Here is a 12,492-nt window from a genome sequence, read left to right on the forward strand (position 1 = left end):
CCGAGCCTGGTGGCTGACCTCCCCTCAAAAGTCTCCCATGATTTCCTGGAACGGTCTCTTGCAAGATGTCTCCTCTGCCACCGTCTCCCGCTGAAGCCCAGGAAAGCCCCTGGCAGGTGAAGCGACTGTCCTGGCTCACCTCACGCCCCTTCCGGAGCACGCAGCATCCTCCTCCTGACACTTCTCAGCTGCGGGGGCCCCCACAGATTGTGGTGGAAGAGCCAGACTGGGTGCCAGGTGGCCCTGTTCCCTGCCCATTTCCCCTCCCTGGCAACAGCCTCCCACCTCCGGATCAGGTCACGCCTACTCCCTGGCTCCATGCTGCCACCCTCGGGCCTGGAAGCCCCTCCCTGCTTCTTGACCTCACCACCCGCTCCAGCCCTCACCTGAGACTGTAGACTCCCAAAAAGCTCCTTGAGGTCATGAGGGAATTTGAGTCACAGAGCCCAGAAATCGAAGTCTGTCTTCCCCACCAACTTGCAGGGGATCTTGGCCCACTAACTTGTCCTCACTGAGCCTCAGTTTACTTATCTGCAAAACGGGAATAGGGTTACATCCCTTGAAGGGTTTGGGGAGGCTTAGATGAACTCAGATGTGATCCTGGATGTCTATTGCTTGTCACGGTGCCTGGCAGAGAGGAGGTGCCCACCATGGTGGAGATGCTGGGGGTAACGGGTGGTATTCCCTCACCTCCTGGCCAGTCTCCTCCCTGCATCTGGCTCTGGGGGCCCCTCCCCCAGTGTCTTCTCCACCCTACGGGCTCCCTCAAGAGTCCTGTTCCTTCCTGCTGTCACTAACTCTTCTGTGCCCAGCCGTGTTCCGAGCCCCAGCAGCTCACGTCAGAAGCTCAGGCTCTTTGTCTGGTGTCGCCTCTCCGGGTATGAGGCGCGGTGGGGAGTGAACAGTCACTAATGATGAAGACATGGAGGCTCTGATCATAAAGACAGTGATGGGAAATTGCTGGGCCGCTCTCCTGTGAGACATTCGCACATGAGAAAACGCCCCAGCAGAGCTGTGTGAGCTGAACCCCCTGAGATGCTAGGTGTGGTTGACAAGTGAGCCCTCCGAGTGAGAGGGAGCCGTGGAGGCATGCTGGCAGAGATGTGCCCTGGTGGTTCTGTCACTGCACCCACGCTGCCAAGGGCCACAGAGGCAGAGCTGGAGGGGGGCATTCACATTGGAGGGATGCAGGCAATTTGAAACAGCTCTCCTCCGAGGCAGCGGCTGCTCTCAGGATGAGCGAGGGCTTTGGAGCCATTAGACCTGGGGTGGGATCTTTCCTCTGCTCCTGACTAGCAGCGTGGCCTGGGGCAGCCCTCGGCACCTCTCTGATCCCTAGGCTGCAGTTTCCTCATCTGTAAAATGGGTCAGTTACACATGAGAACGGAAAGTCTGCTGAATCAGGCCCCTTCGACGGCTCTTCTGCTGCCCAGGATGGTCTTGGCCCTTCGGCCTGACATTCAAGGTTCTTTGTGGAGCCTGGAGCCCGCTTTCTCCTAGTGGTCGGCAAACTCATTAGTCAACAGAGCCAAATATCAACGGTACAACGATTGAAATTTCTTTTGAGAGCCAAATTTTTTAGACTTAAACTTCTTCTAACGCCACTTCTTCAAAACAGACTCGCCCAGGCCGTGGTATTTTGTGGAAGAGCCACATTCAAGAGGCCAAAGAGCCGCATGTGGCTCGCGAGCCACAGTTTGCCGACCACTGTGACCTAGACCTTCCTTCTCCCTGGTGCAGCTCCTGCAGGGGCTGCTATTCTCTGCTCTCAGCCTTTGCAAAAGCTGTTCCTTCTGCCTGGAACACACTTTCACTTTCTCAAAGTTCTTCCCCTTTCCCTCCTTCCATCCTGTCTGTCTCCTACTCAATATTTGGGGTGCAGGCTAGGTGTCACTCCTTTGGAAAGCCTCCTCTGACTCCCAGGCAGGGTTTGGGTCCCTCCTTTGCTGTGGAGTTATGTCTGTTTATGCCTGGGGTCCCTCTTCCAGACTGTGCAACAGGGGACCACAGTGGCGGTGAGGCTGAATCTGGGCTTATGTTCTCACTCACTGGGTCCTATTTGGGGTGTAACAGGCCTCAGCCATATCCACGTCTGATATGATGGGGAAGCCAGGTGTACAGGCCAAAGGGACCCCTGGAAGCAAATTACCTGGAGGCAGAGAGAAACCAGATCCAGAGACAGCAGGAGAGCCCCAGGATGCCAGCTTGAGCAAGCGGCCAAATCCAAGGGTAGAATGTGAACCTGGAAAGTCCTTGGGAAGTGGGGGTGGGAACCATTAAGGGTTTCGAGTTTGACCCCAAATCAGCACTTTTTTTTTTTTTTTTTTTGGCCAGTGACAATGTCTATTTTTGATTCTCTGGTACCTAGCGTGGACCTGGCGCATAGTAGGTGTTCAATGAATGCAGACTGACTAGATGGGAGGAGTAAATAGATAGGTAACACGATTTTAGATATATAAGTGACTGGTGTAAATGAATGGTCAAATGGATGGAAAAATGAGAAGAAAGAAAGGAAGGAGAGGGAGGTTGTTCCAGTGGGTGAGTGCATGGATGGATGGATACCAAAGTGGGATGCTCGATGTATAAGATGGCAAATGGGTGGTGCCTTATTGGGTGAGTGGAATGACTGATGGATTGGGTAAATGATAGGGTAGATGGATAGATAGATGGATGGATGGGTGGGTGGGTGGGCAAATGGGTGAGTGTATGACAAGAAGGCAGAACAATTACATAAATAGTTTCTTGGGTTGGGTAGGTCAGTGGATGTATGGGTAGATAGATGGATGGGTGGGTGCATTGTTGGGTAAGTGAACAGATAGGTGGATGGAAGGATAAGTGAGTAGATAAGTATCCAGGTGGGTAAATAGGTAGGTGGGTGTGTGAGTAGATGGCAGGATAGTTTATGGATGATTGCAAGGGTTGGATAATTAGAAAGATAGATGGATAAGTGGATCTGTGGGTCAATGGTGAATGAATGAACAGTAAAGTCTCATGTGGCTAAATGCCTGACATCTTGCCCAGAAGCAGAGGGGTGGTCTGGATTCTGGGATTTGAGTTAATTGTCCTTCACTGGGAGAAACCAATGCCAATTAGGCAAATAATCCAGTCCCAGCAGGTCCTGCAGCAGGCTTGCTAATTGACTCCAACCTGGCAGACCCTGACTTGGACTTACAGTGGCCTGTAACTCATTGATGTGTAATTTACACCCACATACATCCAAAAGGATTTGAGGTGACTTATAATATTAAACCTGCAGGCAACAGGACAGTTAAAAATAAAGTGAGAAAGCAGGAGGCTACATAGCAGAGTGGTTAAAGGTGTACCTTGCTCAACGGAATCGGCTGCTTACTAGCTGTGTGACATTGGGCAGATTGCTTAACCTCTCTGAAGCTCATTTCCCCCCCTCCCCCCATCTATAGAAAGAAAGGGGGGAAGAGATGAAGGAAAAGAGTTGGTTTACAGGGAAAATGTATGCGTGATGAATGGATACATGTTAGTTGTATGGGTGGGTGGATGAATGGGTGGTGGGTTATTGGGTGAGTGGAATGACAGATGGATAAAGTAAGCGAGAGAGGGGGTAGATGGATGACGGGTGGGTGGGTAAGTGTGGACAATAATAATCATTCTAGCTCATAGGATATTGTGGGCATCAGAGGAGACAATACGTGACAGCTCAGCACAGTTGGCACTAAGTAAGTGCTTTGAATTATATAGTGTACGGGGCCATCTTGATGTGACCATATTTCCTGGAGGAAAAACCCAGGCACTGAGACTGATGGTGTAAGCAGGAAAGAGCACTTACTATCGGGATAAGCTGGGGGGGCCGGTACGGTGGGAAGTACGGTGGTTTTAACAAAGGCTGAAGGCCGCCACCGTGAACCAGACTCAGCCCCGCCTGCCAGGCGCTCACAGTCCTGAGGGACTGAGGGACCGAGGAATAAAAGGAAGTCGCCGGGCAGGGTGACAAGGGTGATGATGGGAGGTACACGTAGGACTGTGGGTGCCGGGGTCATCAGGAAAGGCTCTTGGAGGAGGCGACATTTGAGATGTGTCTTGAAGAATGTGTCTGAGTGGCTCAGGCAGGTCAGGAGGACAAGCCACGTTGCAGGGGGAAGAAACACCTCGAGTGTGGGACTGCGGGTGGGAGCTCCATCCACGGGGCCGAGGGGAGCTGCTGACTGTTCAGCAACCCCTCAGAAGGGGTGCCCACGGTAAACAACCGGGGTGCCAGGCTCCTGCCTCCATTAGCCAGTCCGGGGCGGGTCCCGGCTTTGCCACGTCTTGCTAGTGACCGCCTCTCTGAGTTCCCCCTCATCTTCTGTAAAATGGCCCTGACAGTTGTTCCCACCTCACTGGGCCACTATTAGGGTCTCATAAGATGAAGTCGAAAAGTGCTCAGTACAGCGCCTGGCACACAGTAGGGGTTCAGTAATGTTGGCTGTTCTCATTATATTTTTATTACCTTCTTCATAGGTGGGAAGGGCCTGTGGATTCATTGAAGTAAAAGGACTTCAAAGATTAAAAATCACCAGGCAAATGCCAGCTGCAAGAGGCAGCCTGGTGTGTCAGGAAGGCTCAAGGCCAATGGTCCTGGGTTCAGTTTCTGACAGGCTGTGTGACCTTGGCCAAGTCACCTGACCTGTCAGAGCTTCCGTTTCCTTGTGTAGAAAATGGGACCAGCAACAGGCATCCCTCAGGGTTGCCATGAGGACTGACGGAGATCTTGTGTGTAGAGGGCTGTTCCTGGCCCTGCCTCCTTCCTTTCCTTCCCCAGGAAGCCCTGGTGTTCATTTACCGCCCACCCCACCCCCAGCAACCCCTTCCCAGACCCCCATCCATCATCCTGTCCTTTGCGGAGGTTAAGTGGGTCCCCAAGCAGCGAATCCAAACTCTCCCGAAGTCCTGGCCTCACAATGCGGCCCGCTGTTAGCGAGCAGCCCGGCTGGCCCCGAGGATTGGGTTTCAGCCGGGCGGCTGGCGCTGGCGGATGCCCAGGCCAGCGGCGGGCAGGCGGGGGACGAAGTGGAGGAGCCGGCGTCACAGGGACTCCTCCGCCCCGGCCTGAGAAAACAAGAGCAGGCTCCAGGCAGGCAACCGAGGCAGAAAAGGGCCTCTGAGTGGCAGGAGGACAAGGAGGGGTATGTGTGCGAGACTCTGCGGGCAGAAGGATTTCACATTAGCTGGGTCCCCTTTCCCTGAGCCCGAGGACGGAGCGGGAGGCCGAGCTGGAGGAACAACGCGCTGCCTGTTGGCAGGTTTCACCCGAGGAGATCCGCAGCCTTCCCACAGCTGCCCAGGGCTTCTCTGGCAGCACCGCACCCCACGTGCGTGGGCCCATGACCCTGCAACCCTGTCAGGCCCTGATTCTCCTCTCTTTCAGACAGAGGCCTCCCTGAACCCAGTCAGGCTGAGCGGGGTTCAAATATCAGCTCTGCTTCTTTGTGGCTGTGTGACTTTGGGCCGCCCATTACCCTTTCCGGTCTCAGTTTCTGCATCTGTACAATGGGGATAGCAGGGCCAGCCTTGCAGAGTGTATGGAGTGATTAGCCCAGGGCCTGGCACTGGGAGCATGGTACATGGAAGCTGTGATGTGTCCCCTTTTGTTATTCTTCACCTGAGGATATTTTTTTCCATTGATTTTTTTTTTCTTAGAGAGAGAGTAGAAGGGAGGGAGGAAGAAGGAGAGATAGAAACATTGATGTGAGAGAGACTCATCCATGTTCCCGGGGGTCTTTGCTCAAAGACACATCCGGGGCCCTACATATTCTGGCTCCATCCTGAGCTACCACCACTAGAGACTCATTGATTGGTTGACTCCCGCATGCGCCCTGACCAGGGCTTGGGAACTAACTCACAACCTAGGTATATGCCCTTGACTGGGAATCAAACCCATGACCCGCTCTAACCACTGAGCAACGCCAGCCAGGGCTATTTTCCCCTTTTGTGAGGCAGCATAGCCCGATGGTTTCGAGGTCAGACCAAAGAGGTCAGATCCTGCCCTGCCCCTTCTTGGCCTTGTGGCCTTGGGGGAGACCTAGACCTCTCTGAGCCTTGGCTTCCCCATGAGGTTGTTCTGGGATGTAAAGGAGACTGTTGCTGAAGCTGCTGCCCACCATTGGCCCCCAGCAGTGTTAGCCATTTTCACTGTGATCTTCAGCCTTTGCCTGTTATAAAAACCCTTTGTATCCAACGCCTCTGTGGATCCTCAAGCAACCCTGTGAGGTACATAGGGTTGTGATCCCCATTTTACAGATGAGGAAACTGGGGCTCAGAGAGGTGAAGTGACTTTTCTAAGTCACCCAGCTTGTTGATGGCCTTGAACTTTCCTGATTCCTGACTGTTGCCTCCTCTTGGAAGTTCTCATTTGAACCTTGGAAAGAATGCTCCAACTCCCAGCCATGCATAGCCCGGGTCTGGCCTCCAGGCTGTGGCTGGCATCTCATCAGGCTATGGCACTGTAGACAGGCCTGTGTCTGAGTCACCTCAGCCCCTCTAGCCCCAGACAGGGAGCAACTGGAGCTGCTGGGAAGGGGCCAGAGTGGCATCTGTTACTTGGGTTACACGCCAGGCTGATTTGCTGCCTGGGCTTGGGTTGCTGGCCAGTCTTGAGCAAAGACCCCCGGGAACATCTTCCAGGTGTCTGTCCATCTTCAGGACAGACTGTGTTGTCATGTCCACGTTCTCAGGAAAGACCACACCACTACACTCTTCAGGAACCCTCCATAGCTCCCCATTGCCTTGGGACAAGGCCCGACTCTTTAGCCCCCACATCCGGGGCCCTACATATTCTGGCTCCATCCTGAGCTACCACCTCCTTCCAGGAAGCGTTTCGCTCCCACCACCTGGGACGGAAATTGCAGCGTGGTGCAGCGGGCATGAACACGGACTTTGGGGCAAGGCCGAGGCGACTCCACCACTTCCTGGCCATGGAAACCTTGAACAGCTGCTCCTAACTTCAGTTTTCCATCTGTGAAGGGAGATCATAAAGCACCTCCTTTACAAACAGTTCCAATGACATGAGATAATGGCTGCTAAACCCGTGCCCAGAGCCCACCACTGGGCGCCAGTGACCAGGTTTTTACTGTTACCCACACGGCCCCTAAAGTTTCCTCCCTCTGTGCCCTGGATGCTGCTGTTCCCTCTGTGCCGTGTACCCTTCCCCTCTTCTCCCAGCTCAAACGCCACCTCCTCCGAGTGCCTTTGCTAATTCCCTGGTCAAAGCCAACCCCTTCTTCCTCAAGGTTTCCCAGCTCCCAGTGTGGGCCAGCCTCTGCACCCCGCCTCTCCCCGTAGGAAGTTCACGTGTTGGGCACTAGTTTGGAAGCTCCTTGAAGGAGAGGCCTGCTGACCTGTTTCTACGGATCCCCAGAGCCCAGCACCGGGCCTGGCACGCATTAGGTACAGTAGACGTTCATTGAAGGACCATGATCTTGTTGCTTAACCCAGTCGAATTCAGGGACAGCTGCCAGGAAGAAGGCGCCTGTGAGCTAAGTTTTGGAAGAGAAGTTGGCCAGGTTAACCAAGCTGGAAGGGTCAGGCATTCCAGGGAGAAAAGTCTGGAATGGTCAAGTCACCAAAGCCCAAGGAGACAGAGAGCTTTCTGCAAGCAGAAGGAAATTCAGGAGGCCTGGACCCTAGGGACACAGGGACGCGCAGCTGCAAGGCAATTAGCCGGCCAGGCAGCGGCAGCCTCGAATGCATTGTCGAGATGCTAGGACTTTATCCTGACGACAGGGGAGCTCTAAAGGCATTGAGCTCATTTAAGACATGATCAGACAAGGGCTTTAGAAACATCGCCAGCTGCTGTGTGGTGGGCCAATACATTTGTGTGCCAGAGCCAGTCCTCAGTGTGGGGATAGATACAGTGGTGAATGAGTCAGACACAGAGCCCCCCATGCCCCTCAGTGAGGGCCCTGGGAGACATCACATCAGCAGAATGTTACTTAATTCTCACAGGACCCATTTTACATATGGGGAAACTGAGGCCCAGAGAGGAGCACAGGTTTGCCTGCATTCACACACTAGAGCAGTGGTTCTCAACCTTTCTAATGCCGCGGCCCACAGGTTGAGAACCGCTAGCAGGGTCGCCTAAGACCATCGGAAAAACAGATATTTACATTATGATTCATTAACAATAGCAAAATTACAGTTAGGAAGTAGCAACGAAAATAATTTTATGGTGGGGGGTCACCACAACATGAGGAACTGTATTAAAGGGTGAGAACCACTGCACTAGAGAGTGTTGGAGCCAAGATTCTAACCTGGACAGTCTGTGCCCTACTCTCCACCTGTCCTTCCCTCTTTCCCTTCTTTTCCTCACACAGGCAGAGAATGAACACATACAAAAGGCCCTGGTGATTTTGTTTATTTTGTGTTTGTTTTTCTAAGGCTATAGCTGTGGCATCTTAAAAATAACACAGATATGCCGAAACCGGTTTGGCTCAGTGGATAGAGCGTCGGCCTGCGGACTGAAAGGTCCCAGGTTCGATTCCGGTCGGGGGCACGTACCTTGGTTGCGGGCATATCCCCAGTAGGAGGTGTGCAGGAGGCAGCTGATCGATGTTTCTCTCTCATTGATGTTTCTAACTCTCTATCCCTCTCCCTTCCTCTCTGTAAAAAATCAATATAATTAAAAAAAAAAATAACACAGATATGGAATGAGACAGATGTGGGTTCAAATCCTAGCCCTGCCTGTGTGCCCTTGCACAGGTTCTCCACCTCTCTGACCTCAGTTTCCTCATCTGTAAAATGGGGTTAATGATCTATACCTCCTCCCAGGTTGTCATAAACCTGAAAAGATATTTAGAGTGCTCAGCTCAATGCCGAGCACATAATAGGTGCTTAATGAAAGTTCTTACTTGCCTCTTTATAACTCTCACCTACTGTCTTTAGTGCAGACAAAGAGTGTCTGAGGTCCTAGACAAGTATGTCCCAAGGGGGGTCAGACAGAGCTGATCAGGGTGGACCAGGGAGCAGAGGGCAACCAACCACCCCAGCCTGAACCGGTGGTGGTGGTGCTGCCCTCCAGGGCCCCGCACAGACACCCTGCTGTTGGGCCCAACGCTAACGACTTCAGTGTGTCTCCCCTTTTAGCTCAAATATTTCTGAAATGCACACTGCTCGTTCACACATAGCCGGAGGGGCCTAGGGGCCTCCCCAGCCTGTGCAATCAGGGCCTCCTGATTGCTTTCTTCTGTGCAGGCTCCAGGAAGGAGAGGGGGTGTGGGTGCATTGCGCTAGGGCCAAAGCTGCTCCCATGGCCCGAACCCTGCTTCCCACTGAGGAAAGCATTCTGGGCTGGTGGCCGGAGGCTGTCGCTTGGATGCTAAGAATCAGTGCGCACAGCCTCAGTTTTCTCATGTATCCATTAGAGCATCCAAGGCTTGGAAACTGGACGTTTCCATAGGGCGAGCCAAGGCGGGCGTGTCCGGAGGCGAGTGAAAGGGCAGTGTTGGGGGAAGAGGGGAGGGCGGAGTGGGTGGGACTAGAGAGGCTGGCAAGGATGTGGGTCGGGGGACGTAGTCCCACAAGGAGGCCTGGGAGAGCCGCTGACCCTTACTGGGCAGCCCAGCTCCACACTCCAGGCCTCACCCTCAGCCCTGACCAGGCCCTGCCCCACCCTTCCCACACACCAGGCTACTGCTCACCTTACCTTTCCCACTCAGCCTTTCCTGGCTTCTTCTTCTTCTTCTTTTTTTTTTTTTTTTTTTTTTGATCCTCACCTGAGGATATGCTTTTATTGAATTTTAGAGAGAGCGGAAGGGAGAGAGAGAGAGAAACATCTATTGGTTACCTCCCATATGTGCCCCAACCAGGGATCAAACCCACAACCTAGGTAGGTGCCCTGAGCCCTGACTGGGAATTGAACCTGCAATCTTTGGTGTATGGATTGATACTGCAATCAACTGCGCTACCCTGCCAGGGCCTGACTTCCTTCTAACTCAGTCTTCAAGCCTCCATTCAGTCACTTCCTCCGGGAAGCTGTCCCTAAACGGGGCATTTTCTTCCTCACTTTCCATACTCGGTTCCTTTAACCCACAGTGCACTGGGCACATCCACATTGCGGTCTTTGTCACATCGTGTGGTGATTAATTAGAAACATCGCTAGCTGAGGCACAAAGAAGTGGGGGAGACTTCGTAAGGATCACACAGGGACCTGCCTCCTACCCGGTAAACTTCTAGACACTTAGTTTGAGGGTCTGGGGGATTTAGAGTGAGGAGGAGTGGGGGCATGCATGCAGCTTCCCTTGCATGAGGGATTGGCATTGTCACCGTGGGGACGGGGATAAGGTTGGGGACATTTCCAGCACTTCAGAGACAGTTTGGGAAGTGAAATGATGTTAGGTGGTTTACTAGTACAGGCATTTTTAATTGTAATAATCTTATATTTACTTTCCTTCTTATGGCAAGTGATGTTGACTTTCCCCTTATAATAATGATTACTTTTTCCTCTTTAAAATGCATTTAAGAAAAAAGTCAACTGGAAGAAAAACAGTAACTAAATAAATACAGGTTGTAGGTGGAAATGGCTGAAGTCATGAATGTTGTCCTGATGGAGCAGAACACTAACATGTGTTCAGATCCTACAGTTTTGGGGGTGGGGGATGGGGGATTTCCTATGTAATCGAGGAAGACCTACTGTGTGCTAGGCCCTGTGCTGGGGACCCCAGAACCAGAACCTTAGCACCCACCATTAGAAGAACCTGGCAAACAGGGGTGGTTCCAATTCAGGATACCTGCAAGTGCTGAGACAGAGATATGGGTGGGGCGGATTCAGGAGGACTTCCCAGAGGAGGTTCCCTGAGGTGAGACTTCAGGGATGAGGAGAATTAGAGTGGGCCAAGAAGGTGTGGCGGGGGAGAAGATCAGAGGAAACGGTATATGTGAGGTGTGAGGTACTGGGGTGAGAGAGTGCACTACCCATTCTGTGCAGCTGGAGCATAGCTCATGCATGGATAGGTGTGTGACCTTGGGTGAGTCCTGAGCCTTTGGAAGCCTCCATTTTTCCATCTGTGAAATGGGACAGAATCAACACTCCCTTGGCGTGGTAGTGAGAATGTTGGTGAGGGCCGCTGGCTCCTCAAAATCTTCAGACATGAGTTGTCTCCCTTTGTAGATTTTTGGGGTCAGAGGGGAGATGTTTGGGGGGAAAGGAAAGAAGTGCTGCTGGTGAAAATAGGGCTTGGCTTCCTGAACCCGCCCAGGTTCCTGAGGCCAGAACTCCTAATTCCATTCCCTGGGGAACTGAGTTTGACTTCTGTGCTTGGTTTGAGAGGAACAAAGGGAACTCACGACATCCCAGGAAAGCAGCATCAGACAGACCGGGGAGGGCTCCCCGGAGGCTGTGCCCATCAGCGAGAGGCTGATGTTTGTCAGATGTTGGCAAGCACAGTCTCAGGGTTGGGGGGGAGGGGGCGGGGGAGAGGCTAGTCTAAGCTGGAGCCTTTTATACTCGCCTTTACTTTCAGGAGCCACCTAATGAGCCCCCACGAAAGGGTGTGTGTGCAGGCACTAGGTCACCCCAAAAGCACCACACTCCATCTACGAAGCAGTAGCTGCCTCTCGCTGAGGACCTGCTTTGTGCTGGGCTCCAAGCTAATACACTCCCCTTAGCGTTCAGTCCTCCTGTCCACACTCAGGAGGCATCTTGCTGTTCTCCAGGTGAGGGAACCGAGGCTTCGAAAGGCTCCAGATCCAAGGTTACCAAGCAAGTAGGTGGCAGAGCGGGTTCATTAGGACTGAAGTCTCGACCTCCCATCCCCTTTTTTCAGAGGGTGGAGGGACGTGTCAACGTTGAAAAGCAAAAGGCCAAGCGAAGTCGGGGGGTGGGGGAAGCTCACCCATGCCCCTCCTGCTCCGAGGGGAGCAGCTTTCACAGAGATGGGCTTCCCGGCAAAGCCCACAACTGGCGTGGTGAGAAGGGAGAACAGGAGGTACCTGCCTTTCGCAAACTCTGGGGGGATCTGCGAACTTCCCACTCCCTCTTAGTCCATTCCTGTCCGTGAACCGGGCCGCCCTTGACCTCCAGTCCTTCTGAGATCCTCCCCAGGCTGGTCCAGAAGTGGGAGGCAGAGGGGGTGGTGGGAGCCCTGGCCGGAGCCCCCTGGGAATCCAGGGGTTGAGCGCCAGCTTTTAGTGTATGGCTTTGGTGAGTCTCTTGCCCTCCCTGGGCCCGAGTTTCCACCCGCACAGTGAGGATGTCAGTCCACAGTGCCTCCTCTGGGCTGTGGAATCTTCTAGGGCTTGGCCTCCGGGTCAGCCCAGGAATGCAGCCAAGGGGTGGGGCTACCTGCTGGGCGGGCTTGCACCCCAACCCCTTTCTCATCCCAAGCAGTCTCTCCTCTCCCTTGTTTGACACAACTCTTAGCAGCTGTTCCTCGGGCCCAGGCAGGGAGCCCGGCTTGGCGCGTCCCTGGCTGAGGCCAACAAGAGAAAACAGGTTAAAAGTTCAGCCCTTGTTCTCTCCAGGAAGAAAAATCTGTAGCATTCGGA

At 53.3% G+C, this 12,492-nt stretch overlaps 1 protein-coding gene across 3 annotated transcripts in view; it reads left to right on the top strand.

The window, feature by feature from the left end:
- The window catches only part of EPHB2 (EPH receptor B2), a 184,843-nt gene that overhangs the window by 50,856 nt on the left and 121,495 nt on the right, over positions 1 to 12,492 (top strand). The gene's annotated exons all lie outside the window — the stretch shown is intronic.

The sequence above is a fragment of the Plecotus auritus genome (assembly GCF_963455305.1).
Source record: "Plecotus auritus genome assembly, chromosome: 2".
Lineage (NCBI taxonomy): Eukaryota > Metazoa > Chordata > Mammalia > Chiroptera > Vespertilionidae > Plecotus > Plecotus auritus.